General features: G+C 47.5%; 1 protein-coding gene across 22 annotated transcripts in view; it reads left to right on the top strand.

The window, feature by feature from the left end:
• Nucleotides 1-16,911, top strand: part of PTK2 (protein tyrosine kinase 2) — a 193,462-nt gene that overhangs the window by 10,872 nt on the left and 165,679 nt on the right. For 16 of the 22 annotated variants that reach the window (XR_008701993.1, XM_055545652.1, XM_055545653.1 and 13 more), the window contains one exon: nucleotides 10,793-10,914. The exons of 5 other annotated variants lie outside the window; for them this stretch is intronic. The gene's annotated coding sequence lies outside the window, so the exon portion shown is untranslated. Of the gene's footprint in view, nucleotides 1-10,792; nucleotides 10,915-12,908; nucleotides 12,984-16,911 lie in introns of all 22 variants that reach the window. One more of the 22 variants, XM_055545651.1, reaches the window with a different exon arrangement.

Raw genomic sequence — 16,911 nt, forward strand, 5'->3', positions numbered from 1 at the left:
GTTTTGTTTGTGTTGAACTCTCTACTAGGGAATCACACTGCATTTGTTTTTCTGCGACTGGCCTTCTTTCCGCTCAGCACTGTGGTTAATACCTGTTGGAGGGCTGTCCGTGGTCAGTGTTGGTTCACTTTCTCTGTTGTGTAATGTGGTCTCCAGTTGATGGGCATTTGGATTGTTTCCAGCCTCTGCTGCCCACGTGCGTGGATGTCTCGCCTGCCCACGTGGGGTGCGATGCCGGTTCTGGCTGGCCAGCCTTCAGCTTGCCTGCTTCCTGCCAGATTGCTCTCAGGGTACCCTGCCAACTCGCATCCCACTGATGCAGGGAGGTGACTCCTGGCTGCTCTGCATTCTTGCCAGTGTGCTGTAGTTGATTCTGTCTTCTTCAGTTTTGCCATTCTGGTAGTTATGTAATAGTATCTGTTTGTGGCTTTACATTGAATTTCTCTTTGTACTAATTAGGTTAATAATCTTTTAATATATTGGTTATATTTCTTTCTTATGAAGAGAAGACATTGGCCTGATTTTCTTCTTACGTTTTTCTTATTGACTAGTAGCTGTTTTATATCTGTGGATTACTGTCCTTTGTCACTGTAAGCTGTGAATATATTTTTCCAGTTTGTGTTTTATCCTTTTGAGATGTCTTGGAACTAAGGTTCTTAATTTTAACATCGTTGACTCTATCAGTCTTTTTCTTTATGATTAGCTTTTTTGTCTTATTTAAAGAATCTTTCTTTACTGAAGGGTTACAGTGTGATATGAGATATTTTTATTATTTATTCATAAAGCATGTATTGTTCCATTCAGTAAATATGTTTGATATTTAGGTGTTTTTTCTTTTTTTTTTTTTTGCCATGCCACATGTCTTGTGGGATGTTAGCTCCTCCACCAAGGATGCAGCCTAGGCCCTTGGCAGTGAAAGTGCCAAGTCCTAGCTACTGGACCACCAGGAAAGTCCCTGTGTTTTCTGACTTCCATAAAGATTCCTTTGATAACTCATAATTTATTTTAGTGTTTGATAAATTCCAAATGAATGAATATTCTTTGATGTCCCTTGCTTGATTTATTTCTAAAATGGGACTGTAGTAAGAAAATGTGTTCTGTATGGAACCATGTCTTTGAAATTAATGTTATCTTTAATAGATCCATGTGTGCGCTCAGTTGCTTCAATCATGCTCTCGGTGACCCCGTGGATTGTAGCCCCCAGGCCCCTCTGTCCATGGGATTCTCCAGGCAAGAACACTTGCGTGGTTGCCATGCCCTCCTCCAGGGGGGTCTTCCCCACCCAGGGATCGAAACCTCTGTCTCCTGTCTCCCACTCACGCCACCTGGGAAGCCCAAAATCCTAGTTCAGTTTGGCTGTATCTTGACCCTAACTCTCAAAGTTCTGGACACCTAGGTACATCTCACTTCTGCCTCTGGGAACACTTGTTTTATTTCCAGCCTGAAGTCGAGGTGTTAGTGCACGGTAGCAGCTCTTGGACTCTGAAGCTTGAGGACAGGTGACTGCCTCAACTGCCAGTTTGTTTCAGCTTAGCCGAGCGGCGGGGGGTTCACGCTGTGCCCGCAGCTGCTTCCTTTCAGTGGCGTTTGTTAATTAAGCTGTTTAATTTTACCTTCTCAAGACTGAAAAAAAGAAAAGGAAGAAAATTTTAGTTTGTGGTTATAGCAGGGTCTTTTAGCCAAGTGCTTTGGGTATTCATTTCATTTTTGTTTACAAAAAGTAGCATTGACTTAAAATATCAAAATTAAATAATAGGTCAGAAGTTACATTTTATTCCTCCCCTAACGTCTCAGGTATTGCCAGCTGAGAGGTTTAGGCATCATGGTTTGTGTAGAGAGGCAGCTCTTTTAGCAGGAGTCTCTCATCTGGGAAGCAGAAGGCCTGGGTTCAAATGTTACCCCTATGCCTTTTGTCCTATGACTTTTGACAAGTTGTTTAGTTTCTCAGAGTCTCAGTTTCAGATAGCCCTTATCTATAAAGTCTAGTGTCTATAATTTCTGCCTTTGCGGGTATGTGTGCAGCTACTTTGTAAAGTGAGGCAAATGTCAAGTGCCAGTATCAGGGTCTTTTTCAGACTTACATAGTGCTGGATTACTATAGGCCTAGCCTTTCCATTCACATGTTTCCCTGGCTGCTGCTTGAACGGGTCAGGTGAACTCATTCGTTTGTTTAGCATTTGTGAATCCCTACCTGTGCCTCATGCAGCACTGAGCCCTGGTGATGCAGGCGGGCGGCATGGGGCGGGCTCAGGTCAGCGACGGGCACGGCCGGTGCTTGGAGGGCCGAGGATGCGGCCCCAGTGCGGGTGAGGCTCCGGTGTCGGCAGACTTCTCTGTTCAAGGCCAGGCAGTGGATGCCTCAGGCTTTGCAGGCCACAGATGGCCTGCCACATATTTCTTGAATTTTCCTCTTACAAAGGTAAAAAATACATTCTTAGCGCAGGGACCTTACAAAACCTGGCTGTGGACCAGATGCATTGGCCTCTGCAGGTGTCTGAAAGGATCTGTAGGAGTTCAGTGGAAAGTGGGAAGCAGGAGCGCCCTGTGCAGAGGCGTGGAGGTGTGAGGGCCGCAGGGGTGGAGTGGGCTGTTCCTGTCAGATCTGGAGCTCAGCACGGGCTGGGGAGGAGGGCGGTGAGCTTGGTGTGGAAGGCAGGATGTTTGCACTTGCTTCTGATCCAGAGCAGATGTGTGGGGCGGGAGGAGGCTGGGACGGGATGAGCGCTGTGGCCCTACAGAGATGTGCTCTGGAGGGGAGGCAGGAAGCAGGCGCCTGTCACTCAGGAAATGGCTGCCCGGCTGGCTCGCTTGGAGGGGAACCGGCGGAGCGCAGGGTTCAGTTTCAGTCTGCGCTCCTTTGATCATATAATGATGTGGTACAAATAAGTGAGGAAAGCCTCGATCAAGGGTGCAGCTGAGTAGCTGGAGAGAAAGGGGTGATTTGAAGCCATTTTCTGAGTTAATCTCTGGGTCCCGACGAGGCGCATGGCGTGGCCGGGTGGCAAGAGGGGTCCCAGGTAACTCTCCTGAGGTGACCCGCTCATGAAGCCCTGTTTGCTCTGAAATACGAGCAGCCACGGTAGCTTTGAGGAGGAAACATTCTTTCCTGGGTCCATGAGCCCCAGAAATTAAGTTGTAAGCAGAATTGTGTGTTTTTCCCTGCGGAGAGAACTTCAGGGCTCTTGGATTACTAAGGAGGAGCCCAGCACCCAGGGGAGCCACTCCTTAATAGATTGTATGCATCTGGCGCTCTGCAAAGGTTTAGGCTAATCATCCGAATCATGGTTTTACTTTCCATGTAATACATCGCCAACTGCCAGGTAAACCCCAAATGCATGCAGTCCCATTAGACTCCATTTAGAGCCATCTCAACTGGCTGTTAGAATGTTCCCCCATCTCTCCTCTCCTCCAGAGACGGACAGCAAGACACGTATTTGGTACATAGGAGGCTGACCAGGTGTGTGGGACTCTGACAGGCACAGAATGTTTTCAGCACGCTGTTGTAAGGTAGGCAGAGCTGAAGTTTACAGTTAGGCTTCTCTTCATAGTTACATGCCTGTGAGAGGTGGGCACGTGTCCCTTCTAAGTAGGATTTGCCATTACCAAAATTGAGGGTAGTTTCTACCTAGGAAAGTGTGACCTCAGGCCCAGCTAAACTGAGGCAGCCTCATCAGGCAGGAGGTGCCGGGGTGCAGAGGTGACTTCCTGGGAGCTGTGCGTGGCCCTGGCCTTTCCTCTGGCAAAGTTCACCCTTTACTGTGTGAAGCCTGATTATCGTTAGACAAGTTAATTATTTCTGTCATGACTAGGGAGTTCAAGAAATTACTGCTTTTAGGGATACGATATATGTTGCAACCACATGTGGTATAATTTACTACAAAACTAAAAAATCAGAATTTCTACTCCTAAGTGAAGATGTCTCCAGAAGTGTGTCACACTTGACACCTGTCCTAATGTTTTCCTTTGGAACTTGAATAAAGATCAGGAGTCATGCTGGGAGATAGCTCATTTTTAGAATCAGAATTTTAAAATATTTTGACAGGTTGTAATGAAGTGCTAAAATCAATAAGGTAAAATTAAAATTTATTAGGAATAAATGTAAAATGGTAGACTTAAATCAAAAAGAAAATCAACGGAGAAAGTTGAGGGTGGGTGAAATATGTCCTAACTGTTCCTGTGTGCAGAAGACGGGGTGGTGGGGGGTGTTGGTTGACTAAAACCGGGATTGTCAAGCTTTTATGTGAATGGGCACATGAGAAATAGTTTAGGTTTTCCAGACTAATAGACAAAATCAAGGATATTATGTAAATACTTCTATAACAAGAGAGAACACAGAATTTTTTTCTTGGACAGAATCCAAATTATAACTGAGCATGATTTTTTATGATATTGGTCCCCTGATGAGAGAATGGGATTCTCTTTCGGGGGAAGAAGTGGGGGGGGGGTAACACTTTTTTTAATTGAGCTTTAAAGCTAGTGCTGCCTGTCATCAGAGTCAGTCACACATGTTCGTCTCTTAATGCTGATCTAACAAGGAGGTATTTCATCTTTGAAAATGTCTTTATGCCGATCGGTGCTCTCAGATCCTGATACCGTGCAGGAGTATATCATTTTAATTGAGCATATTCATTGCTTGGAAGGCATTTATAGAACTCTCTTAGATTCTTTTTGATATTTGCCTTTTAGCGTGTCGTTGTGTTGCAGATTAATCACTTCCGGTTGATGGTTGGAAGGGGGGCCTCAACTGCATAGTTAAATGGATTTTGAAAGATGTAAATTTTCATTATACTTGCATCAAGGTTCAAAAAATGCTGCTGGAACTGTAGCTTAAACTCAGAAAATATATCTGCTGTGAATTTGTGTGGGATTGGAAATCTCACTTCTCATAACTTTTGGTAGCTTGGGGAGTGTGTAAAGAAGCGTGGTGTTCCTTGTGATTCAGATGTTGGCTGTCATTGAAATGACTTTACTGCAGTAGAAGGGCCTCATATAAGCAGCCTTGGAATTTTAGGTTGGATTCATTACAAAATGTTATCAAGTCTTTTGTGCATGCTAAAATAGCTTCAGTCATGTCCAACTCTGCGGCCCCATGGCCTATAGCCTGCCAGGCTTCTCTCTCCATGGGATTCTCCAGGCAAGAATACTGGAGTGGGTTGCCATGCCCTCCTCCAGGGGATCTTCCTGATGCAGACATAACCTGTCTCTTAGGTTTCCTGCATTAGCAGGTGAGTTCTTTACCACTAGCGCCACCTGGGAAGCCCTTAGCCAGTCTTTAGTTAAAGCTAATTTCATTGACTACAGTGTTCAGTAATAGTAGTAGTCGACGGAGGGTCTCTTTCAGAGCAATTTCAGTCATGCTTCTGAGGTCAACAGGTCACAAGAAAACCTACCCCAAACTGCTAAACTGCTGTGTGGAAGGACAAGTCAGACTATTTCAGTGAACTTTGCTGTTGATGCTGCTGGTTCAGCAACACACAAGAGATTAGAAAACTTTGCACAGAGTACCTGCAGATGAAGAACCCAGTAAATAACTGTAGTTGAAATAACCATGTATAAATGCTTTAAACATCTTAACGTTTTCACGATCTTTGTAAATTTGTGCAGCCAGCCCTTTTCCTGCTTCCCATGTACTTTCAGTCAGCATTTGTATTCTGCTTCAGGTAATACTAAATTTAGTGTTTTGTCCAGTTCTTTGAAAATAGTCTCCCCTGTAGTCCACATACATTGTTCTTGGAAGCCAGTTCCTCAGGACCATTGACTCCTTGAGTAACATCTGTTGACAAGCAGCCAAGGAAAGCCTCCAGAGTCGTTTGCCTTATTCTGTGACTGACTTTTGATGCTGTTTCCTGCACCCTCAACTCTGAGCATCTGTTCTTACTGATAGTCCTGAGCAGGTTTTTTCTCAACACATTTCTTTGGCCGTGTGAACATCGGTGTAAACCGAGGAGCCATCTAGGATTGTGAGCAGAGGCGTGGTGTGTCTGACTGAGATGCTGAGTCACCTGCTGTGTTGAGAACAAGCGCTGGGGTGGCTGGGGCAGGCGCAGGGGTCCTCTGTTCCGCGGCTGTTCCTGCTCGGGTGAGTGATGACGGCAGCTCAGGTCGGCATGGTGCTGGTGGCCATGGCGCCAGGGGCAGTTTCTGGGCATGTTCTGCAGGAAAAGCCGACAAGATTGGGTGGGGAGTGTGGGAGGAAGGGTCGGGGTGGTGTCCACTGTTTGTGGCCTTGGCCGTTGGAAGGCGGGGCTCATAAACGTGGAGGACTGCACAGGAGGTTCGTGAGGGAAGATCAGGCCTGAGCTCTGTTGGGCATTTTGAGCAGTTCCCTTGGGCAACCTTTCGCTTCTTTAAGCAGGCTTGCAGCTGGTCCCAGATCCAGTATATCTGTCAGGGTTTGGTCAGGAACGCAGAAGCCACTCTAGATGTTTTTTCAACATAGGAATTAGAATCCATCACTTCTGTTGGAAGGGCTGGCAGGGTCGAAGGTCAGGGAAGCAGCCCTCACACTGAGTGCGTCCCCGGGTTCCTCTGGGCTCAGCGGTGATATGGACAGTTGGTGCTGCCGCCGCTGAACTCAGTGTGTTGAAGCAGGTGGTTCCTGGGGTCTCTCTCTGGGGCAGCTGAAATTATCCTTGGAACGTACCTGAGGTCTTGGCTGCCACATCAACCTGCAGCTATGCTCCTGCCCACAGCTGCCTCTGGGGAGTACTTTTCTCCTTCATCTTATCAGTCTTGCAAGAGTTTCCTCCAGCCCTGAATTGGGGCAGGAAGCAGTTCTGGCTTCTCTGTGGTGCTGGGATGCAGGGTGACAGCAGTCAGTCCAGGACGACAGCCAGGCAGCGGGTCTGAGCGAGAAACACACATTGTAGAGCTGTTGGCAGGAGACAGCACTTCCGTTCAGCTCGCCTGGGAGGTAAGCTCGGCCAGGAGGAGAAAGGACAGCGCCTTGGGGGCTCTAGAATGGACTGGTTAGAGTGAGCAGGAGCCATCTGAGCACTGAGAAGAAAGTGGGGCAGTCTGTTGGTGGTGTTGTGAGTGCTGGTTTTTCAGAACTTAGTAACTTCCCCTCTTTTTTCCTGTTACTGTGTTCACTTAGTGCTTAGTACAGATGGATGGCAAACCCTGTGTTCAGCCCTGGCGCAGATGCCCGAGACACGGCATGCCCACCTGTGAGCAGCGCCACCATGCAGTATTAGAGTATTTTTGGCTAGAAAATTAGTTTGAAGCGTAAAGAAGCTTTTGTTTGCCCAGATGATTTTCATAATATATTCACATTCTTTATATATTTTTGGTTTTTAGAAAGTTGGTTCTGACCCTTTTTTTTTTTTTAAGAATACAGGTTCCAGCTTGCCTAAGTATGAAACTGTTGGTAGACTGAGCTTAGAAGAAGGGTGATGCACATGAAGAGACTGTGTGTTTTGGACATTGGAGACCTTCACAGTTAACTCACATTATTGCAGTGTTGTGGGTTAAGAAACGGTGGGTTTGGGCCTTATTTAACACTTAGCATCAAAAAGACCAATTCTCCTCCAGGGGTGCAGCCTATATGCTCGATTCGAGCCAACTAGAATTTGTCAGTGTTGTGTTGAATGTTACTGAGCTTTAGGAAGAATTTTTCTGTCGTGGTTGCTTTGGAAAGCCCAGATCTTGTTCATTGTTTTAACAGTAAATTATCTGGTTACTTTGGGAAAGCAGAATAGCACCCTCAATTTTAAGAGTGCTGGTAAGCTAGTTTTGAGCTTCACTTGTGGCTCAAACGGTAAAGAACCTGCCTGAAGTGTAGGAGACCCAGGTTTGATCCCTGGGTCGGGAAGATCCCCTGGAGAAGGGAATGGCAACCCATTCCTGTGTTCTTGCCTGGAGAATCCCACGGACAGAGGAACCTGGTGGGCTACAGTCCATGGGGTCGCAAAAAGTCAGACGCGACTGAGTGACTAACACTTTCAAGCTAGCTAACACTTGAATCCTGATTGCTCCCTTGCTTGCTGTGTGACCTGGAGAATTTAATTTCGTTAAGACTTAGCTTTCTTATGTGTAAAATGGGAACACTGATAGTAACCAGTTAGGACTGTGAGGAGCTGGTACTTGCAAAATGCTCAGGAGAAAGGCTGAAACTGTATGATGATCAGGCTTGATTCTGAGGCTTAGTGAGAGGTGGGTTTCAGAAAGCTGGCCAGGTTGGATTGTGCGTTGAAATGAGAACAAGATGAGCAGGGTGGTAGAAGGAAATATTTTACCTGTTATTGAAACATAGGTTTAGAGTGTGTGACTGGTGGAAAGTTTTAGTTCACATTGTTAGAAAGGGAAAGGGGTTCAGAGTAGCCCGGGTGTCTATTTATACCCATCTTAAAACACCTGTTCGTGCCAGAAAGGTGTAGCTTATCCACCTTACAGCCATCTTCAGGGACCTGGTAGTATATTTTATTACATAATGAGGCAAGTTTAGTTTCTCTCTGTCTGTCTGGAGCAAAAGGTTTTACTTATGCATTTTAATTATACAGCTTGGGAAATGTTTGATTTTCTGCTTTTTTTGAACTAGTTCAATTTTTATGCTTATATTTTATCAGTTTTGTATGTTTGCTAAGATGCAGAGCTTCATATTCTTAATAAAGATAGATTAGCTCATGGGATAAATAGGAGTGCTGGCACACAGCAGGCCCTGAGTCACCCACTGCTAACATGGCAAGCGAGCAGCCCTCCTGTTGATAAAATGGAATGTTGTTACCTACTTGAATTCTCCTTACAATGAAGCATAGAGCAGTTGTAAAGCACTCAAAAGTCAGTGCATCCATTCATTTATTCATGCATTGTCACTCAGGCATCAAGCATATGTTTATTGATTAAGTGCTCTAGGTATTGATACAGTGTATATTATCGGGGTATACAGTGGGGAACAAAAACCAAACCCGGGATGTAACTGGGATGTTTTGCCTTTCACAGCAAGGAGAAGAAAGACAGTTGCAAGAGACTTGCATTTTAATGAATGATGTTTTCAGGTTTGTATTCCTTTAATAGAAAAGAAGCACGCCCGCCCCCCCCCCCTTGCAAAAAAAAAACCAGAGAGCTTCTAAAGAGCACATGGTTTTTCTTACCTCTTGCAACCAACTGGAGTCAGAACTTCACTCTGGCTTTATTTAATAGTGTGTAGGTCCTGAGGCTGCAGAGTTGAAGGAGGCTCTCTTGCTCCTAGAATCTCGTGTTTGAGTGGAGGGAGGGGCCGACACGTGGGGTCGGATTTGACATCCACACTAGTGGGTGAACCCTCGTGGCTCAGATGGTAAAGGGTCTGCCCGGGTTCAATGCCTGGGTCAGGAAGATCCCCTGGAGAAGGGAATGGCAACCCACTCCAGTATCCTTGCCTGGACAATTCCATGGACAGAGGAGCCTGGCAGGCTACAGTCCATGGGGTCACAGAGAAATCAGACACGACTGAGTGACTAACACGTGTGTGGACGCGCGCGCGCGCGTGCACACACACACATGTGTTAAACCAGAAGCTACACCCCAAGGGTGCTTGGGCGCAGAACCGTGTCTCTGCTGTTCACTGATGTGTGCTCCAGTGCCTGGTGCTGTGCACGGCAAGTGTCAGCGACTCCAGAGGCCCCTCTGGTGAGTGACAGGACTGGGGGAGCGCAGGAGAGGGGCGTGGCCCCGTCCAGACACCCTCCTGTTCAGTGCAGGCAGGAAGGCCCCGGCGGAGGGACTGCCAGTGGCACAGAGGTGTGAGGGAGGGTGCACGTGCTCTGTAAACTGAAGTAGCTTAACTTTGCCCGAATGTAGTCTTCAGAGACACCGATGAAAGATGTTAGATTCTGGAGAGTTAGACTGGGCTTGATCCAGAAGGGCCTCAGGCCCTAACATACAGGAAGCACGTTCCCACTTCACGTCGACACTTCATACTACACGGCGCACACCGTGTCAGAAAAGCTCCACTGTGTCTTGGGGTCCCATTCTGTTAGTGGTAGCTGGAGTACTGAAATTCTGTGAGCCACTGGTGAACTTTTCGTCTTTGGGGGAAGATGAGGATATAGGATAAAAAATTGTTTTCTCAGGAATAAAAATAGTCTAAACTCTTGAAGGACAGGAGTCTTCTATTTCTATGTCTTGACTTCTAGTTCCCTGGAAGAATGCCAGGTGTGTTGAGTAGATTCTCAGTATGTGAATAAATGAAAAACACCCTTGGCTCTTGCGTGCACTGTTGTAGCAAGCGTTGTGGTGGGTTCTGGAAGGTGACTGCTGAGAGATGGCCTTTGGCAGGGTCTCCAGGTGAGCGAGGGGCAGAGGAGAGTGGGTCACTGATGACAGGACTGGGGTGAGTGCTGTGGACAGACCACAGGGAGTGCGAGGGATCGTCGCCTCCCTTGGAGCACTCAGTCCCCGGGTTCTTAGTTCTCTTTATACCTGCTGCTTATTTCCACATCCTCTGTGGTAGCCTTTTAGTAAATCTTCCACAGGGTCAGGCACACGGACTCTTCACGTCCTCTTTCTGGGCTCGGCTTCGTGGAGGTCTCTGTTCTCCTGTGTTCTCAGCTGGCTCTTCTCATGCCTTCCCTGCAGCGTTGCCCCGGTCATTCTTTGCTCTTGCCCTTCTGCTTCTCTCCAGGGTTGGGTTTCATGTTTGGGGTACCCTTTGTCTTTGTCTTCCTTGACTGACTGCTTTGTCTTGGTCGACCACTGTGTCCAAAGGTGAACCACTTGAGAAGGATGATCGGGGTCTTGGGTGGGTCCAGGCCGCCTCCCACGTTCCCTCCTCCTGAGCCTCTCTGCTCTGTCCTCCTCTCCTGGCCCACAGGTCCTGTTCTGGAAGCTCCTTTCACCATCAGGTCCTTGCAGAAGCTCCTGTTCTCCTGTGACTGCCTCCTACTTCGTTATGCTTACATTTCGGGGGAGGACCTTCTCCAGTGGCCTTCTGAGGTAGGACACTGGGGGCAGAAGGTTAGGGAGTGAGCGTGATTGAGGAGGGTGATTAAGGTGTGGCTGGTGTGGAGTTGTTGGCATCGCTCTGATCCATTGCTTCCTGTGCTCCATGTTACTGGTTTTCAGTTCAGAAGCTTATTCTAATTTCTTATTCAATGTAACTTTTTCCCCTCCCATCTTTAGAAGCTTGTAGGAATTTAAAAATTCGTCCAGCTCTTTTAAAATGCCATGAAGTGTGGGTTTCTTTTCATCTACTGTTCTGCTTATTCAGTGGGGACCTTCATTCTGGTAACTTTCATTCCTCAGTTCTGGGAAAATTTTTTCAAGTGATTGTGCTGATGTTTTTCTCCTTTCTGTTTCCTTGTTCTTTTTTTCCAGAAGTCTTGTCATCCACGAAACTGTCTTGGCTGTCATATTTTTCTTATTCTTTCTCTCCAGTATACTTCTCTCCCATCGTCCTTCCCTTTCTTCCTTCATTTTTTTATCCTGCTCTTAGGGTGATGTCTTGAATTTAACTTAACCTTCTTTTTAGTTTTTTGCTTCTGTGTTCAGGTTCTTGAATATTCATGAGCATCCTATTTTTGTTAATTGATTGCAGCATCTTCTTACCTCTAGGTTTTTGATTGTAGAGTTTCTGTTTCTCTCAAGTATTTCCTTACCTCCCAATCCTCCAGAATCCTTTCCTTCTGTCTGCCATGGGGAGGGCCTTTTGACTTTTACATCAGGGTATTAGGGGTGGACGATTTGTTGGGGGATCTCCAGTGTATTTTCAGGTCTTTCTTCTTGGTCTGATTATATTCCCCAAGAATATTCTCTAGTCTCTTTCGTGTGGAATTCTGACTACAGAAATCTGGGGGCTGGGTGGGTGTGTGAGGACCCACTGTTGAGTTTTGTATGGTGATGAAGTCCGCCTGTGTGTAGTCCAGCTGGGCAGGGGGCCTTCAGTCGAGAGCCACTCTGCTTTTCCCGGGAGTGGCCATCAGGGGTGGGGCAGCACTCGGACGCCTGGGGCTGAGCTTCTGGCTGCGGCTTGAGTGGACTTGCTGCTCCCTGTGGCCAGGCCCTGGAGGAGGCGATGGCACCCCACCCCAGTACTCCTGCCTGGAAAATCCCATGGACGGAGAAGCCTGGTGGGCCGCAGTCCATGGGGTCGCTAAGAGTTGGACACGACTGAGCGACTTCACTTTCACTTTTCACTTTCATGCATTGGAGAAGGAAATGGCAACCCACTCCAGTGTTCTTGCTGGAGAATCCCAGGGACAGGGGAGCCTGGTGGGCTGCCGTCTATGGGGTCACACAGAGTCGGACACGACTGAAGCGACTTGGCAGCAGTAGCATTGGCCAGGCCCTGTCCTGCCCACCCCGGTACTGCCCACTCTGAGCCTTCCAGGACACCCCTGTGGAAGTGGAATCGGGTCTTAGTTTTTCCACTGCTGGCTTAGGACCTGGCTTTCTTGGCCTGCTGAGTCATTTACTATGCTTCCAATCTTTCATAGTTTCTGTTTCCTCCAAGTTTTTTTTTTTTTTTTCCCGTTTTTAAAAAATTTGTTTTCGTCTTTATCTTCCGTGTGAGAAGCTTTTCTCACAGGTTCCAGAATTCTCTTTTTCCCCTGTCAGTTCTGCCTGAGTTGTGTTTTGTTTTTCAATTTTTTTTTAATACCTCTGTAGTATAATTTTAGTGGGAGAGGGTGAAGTAGATGTATATATTGTTGGTGATCTTTCCCTGAGCTTACTAGCTAACTCTGTGTCATATTAATGCATGCTTGTTGATACGTTTTAGTGGTCTCCAGGTTTTCACATGTATTTTCTTGACCGAGATGTAGGTTTGAAGAGAGGGACTTGATGGCGTGTTTTTACCTTATGTGTGGTAGGTGATGAGACTGGCTCTGAGAGGGGTGAACACAGTGGCTCTTTGAAAAAGTGGTGGAGAGGTGGTTTTACAAATGCATGTTGTCTTTCCTTGTCGGGTTCTCTGTGACTGCTATGGAAAGAGGAAGGAGAAAGGAGGAGTGTTTGTAAATCATCGTGCAACTTCCTCACCGGGAGTTTTGGTGGCCTTCTGAACTGTGAGTCTGATTCTCTTGCTACACTTGTGTCTTGGTGTTTTGTTTTGTTTTGATTTTTCTTTCTCCTGTCATAGAGTTTCTTTGACACACAGTGGAAACAAACAAGAGATAGTGAATTTTGCAGAGAAGGTGGGAGGAAAAATAGAAGTTATTTAGTCCCTTCTATATGTGTACCTTCTATACTTTATATACCTTTTTGTATATATGGTTAACAACTACAATAACATCACGTGGTCTAGAATAGGGCCAACTCTTTACAAACCCATGAACTGTAGCCCACCAGGCTCCTCTGTCCATGGGATTCTCCAGGTAAGAATACTGGAGTGGGTTGCCATGCCCTCCTCCAGGGAATCTTCCTGATCCAGGGATCGAACCCATGTCTCTTACATCTCCTGCAAGTTCTTTAGCACTAGCGTCACTTGGGAAGCCCAGAATAGGGTCTGGCACCTTATAAATACCAGGACATGCCTGCTGATGGGTCCTCTCCCCTCTCACATTTGCGTCACTGAGGGACAGTGAGGCTGCAGGTCCCAGTGCAGAGCTGGGATGAGACTGTGTCTGACTCAGCCTGTGCCCTGTCCTCTGATACCTGGTTCTCAGGGGCTCTGGATTCAGATGGCAGCTTAGCTACTTACGCTTTACTAACTGCCTACACCTGGCTTTCCCATCCAACAGGGCGTGATGATAGCCCTTCCCCAGGCACAGGCGGTGAGAGGTATGTGACGTGCTCACAGATGTCAGCAGTGGTCACTCCCTGGGAGGGAAGCTGGGCCCGAGAGACTGGGCTCTTTATGATGTGGCCGTTTGTAGCTGTGGGGTTTGTTTCATGCCCCACAGTGGGGAAGTGGTAGAGTTGAGGTTCTATCCCAGTTTGTCTGATGTCTGAGGACTGCTCTCGGGTGAGTCTGGTGGTGAATTGAGGACAGGCAGCCAGAGAAAATGAATGTGTGTCTCCTGGGGTGCTGGCGTTGGTCAGCACTCTGTGGTACCAATATGTTGTGTTGGTAAAAGCCTCATGACCTTGAACTTGATGGATTCAGACCTCATGACAGTTTATAACTGTGTTGAATTTCACTTTGGCCAGTGTCCTTGTCTTGGATGTCCAGGTGGCAGGGCCCTGGTTAAAGTTTTTCCACTTCCTTCTGAGGGTCGGTTCACTTTCCTGCTTTGTTCTCTTTTCCCCCAAGCAGCTTCTGTCTCTACAGAGGCTAGGTATTAGGGAAGGGAAATTATGTCATGCAGTTTCAATTTCCGAGCAAGGCCCGGAAGTCTTAGTCCTGTTTTTCCAATTCACCCCGCTCTTTACTGGCTGTGTGAGGAGCCTGGGCTGCGTGCTGTGATGGTGTTGCAGGTCATGAGGTCACAGCCCAGCTCTTTGCATCCCCCTCCATCCAGATGATACGTTTGTTCCTGTGACTGTAACATCCACTTGGGTGCAAATCTGTTTCTGAGAGTCTTGGAAATAAAAATTTATTTCACTTCTGCATCTTTTGTTTGATTCATAGGTGGTTTTTACTAAATGCTGAATGAAGGAATGTTTAATGCTTGCTACAAAATAACTTCTCTTAGTAGATCCAAACAAGGCAGAATATCAAGTGTAGCTTTTCAGCAACATTAGAGCTTAAAAATACCTCATCTTGGTACAGGTACAGCACAGGGGACAATATTTACACGAGGGGGCAATATTTAGTAGAAGGCACTCAGAATTCTTCTTGAAATAACGATGGCGTGGAAGAAAGGCCTGGAGGGAGGGCAGTGAGACGTCAGGAAGGCCTGATGAGCCAGGGGCCTCTTCCCCCGCTCAGTGGAGCTTTTAGCACCAGGCCTGCTGATAGTCTACTGATTCTGGCTTGTCCCCTCCCCACCAGTATTTGAAAATACTTAAGCCCAGAAAGTTAACCGTCTAACTGGTGTTCCTCCAGACAGATGGTCAGACAGTAGGAGTCAGTCTGGCCTCCCCCAAAGTCAGCCTGGAGCTGCGATGCTAAGAGCCAGACCCCCATCCCCTTGAGTGTGCCTTCGTGAGCTCCTGGTCCTCCTGGGCCCTGCAGAGCGGCTCTGCTTCTGGAGCTGCTTTGCCAGAGTTGGTTCTTGGTTCTTGTTTGATTTGGTGTGTGTGTTGGAGGGCAGGAACTTGGGATGGAGGTGTTTTGCAACCTTAATTCTAGGAAGCTGCAGAAAAGTTTTGGAGGAGTTGAGTCGCTGAAATATGTGTGGAGATCATTTTCAGGGTTAGCATTTGTGGGAAAGTGGTAGACAGGAAGGAAGGCTGCCTCAAGACCCTCTGAAGACCCCCATTTTGTTAATAAAGATGTCTTTTAAGCATCAGGACGAGTACAACTGAGATAGATTGGACTCTGAGTTCTTGGGGCCGTTTACTCAAAAATCCTGTTTTTTAGTGTCTGGAATTCCAGACATCGTCCTGAGACTTCCCTAGGGGCTAAGCAGGATGGACATGGTTCGTGTTCTTGTGTGACATCGGTTTTGTTGGGGTGCTGACCTCTGCCGTGGGGAGAGAGTGTGCAGACAGTGCGGGGGGGTCTGTGCTCACAGGGCCGGGACCAGCCTGGTCGGCACAGGCCCCCAGGGGCTGCAGTGCCCACGTGGACCCCGGACGATGAGAGTGTGTGGCCCAGCACACAAAGTGTTCAAGGAGCGAAAATGTCTCATGCAAAGGCCCAGGCAAGAGAGCTTGGTCTTCGCGGATATGTGAGTGTAGTTTACTTAGAGCAGTGATTGCAGATGTTTACAGGTGAAGGTGCGCAGGTGAGGCTGGAGGGTAGTCAGCAGCCTGACTGTGAAGGAGGCTGCGGAACCCAGGTAAGGAGCTGGAGCTTTATCCTGAGGGCTGTGGGGAAGGACTGCAGGGTGGAGTTTTGTTAATTCATGTAATTACCAAGATGGTAGCAGGTGAGATTGTGCTGGAAGCAGTGGTTCCCTAGCCTCCCCAGCCCCCAGCTCCACTCTGCATCACCCCCCTTTGTAACTGTCTTCCCTTGTGAGCTTTCTGGAAGTTACCTCCTAGATGCCGCATTCCATGTGGAACCGTGTCATCCGCGGCTTCAGCGTTGGGTGGTTTGTTGGTTTTCTGATGTGGGATGTGTGACTGAGCCTAGTGGCGCTGTGTGGAGCGCGGGAGAGTGCCTTCCCAGAGGGGCCTGTGGGAGGATAGGAATGGCTGGCTGTAGCAGGGGTGGGTGCTCGAGGGAAGAAAGTGCACAGAGGTGGAGCTGGACGGTGCGGAGACTGCACCCTTCAGAGATAGAAGCAGGCTTCATGGGAAATGTGGCATTCTGATGGTTTAACATTTGTTATATATTTTTAATGTTCCCAAATCTGAGCCTAGGAGACACCAGAACTCCTGAATCCAAGTGATAATCTGAAACTGTTGATTTCGTGTATTGACTCATGGGGAAAAAATCCTTATAGAACACCTGTCACAAAAACTTAATACAGTTGGCATCTGTCTGGCTGTACAGAGCAGTCAGTGGAGCCAGGCTGTGCTGTCGAGCTGCTCTGGTTGTCAGGCATGAACAGGGCATTTAAGAAGCTGCTCCATGTTTGGCTTCACCAGGGCGTGTGGGCATCAGAGAGGTTGGAGATATCGCCAAGGTGTGTGAGCACCAGTCCCACCTATGTGGCATAGTCGTAGCATCCTGGAGGGAAGGAAGCGTTCATGACGAGGCCATGCAAGACCCAGGGTGGTTAGATTGGATCCTTTTGAAAGAAGTATCACTACATTTGAAGTGCTGAGGCAAAATCTTGACAAATAAGGTCCACAAAGACTCTCAGTGATTGCCAGCTCCAGGGCAGTTCTTCTGTAAATGCCTGGCGGTTCTCGTGTATGATCAGGACCCTGCGTTGAGTTCAGTGGGTCCTCTGCGAGCACGTTACTTGCTGTGTGAGGCCTCGGTTTAATGCTCATACC

Source organism: Bubalus kerabau, chromosome 14, assembly GCF_029407905.1.
Source record: "Bubalus kerabau isolate K-KA32 ecotype Philippines breed swamp buffalo chromosome 14, PCC_UOA_SB_1v2, whole genome shotgun sequence".
NCBI lineage: Eukaryota > Metazoa > Chordata > Mammalia > Artiodactyla > Bovidae > Bubalus > Bubalus kerabau.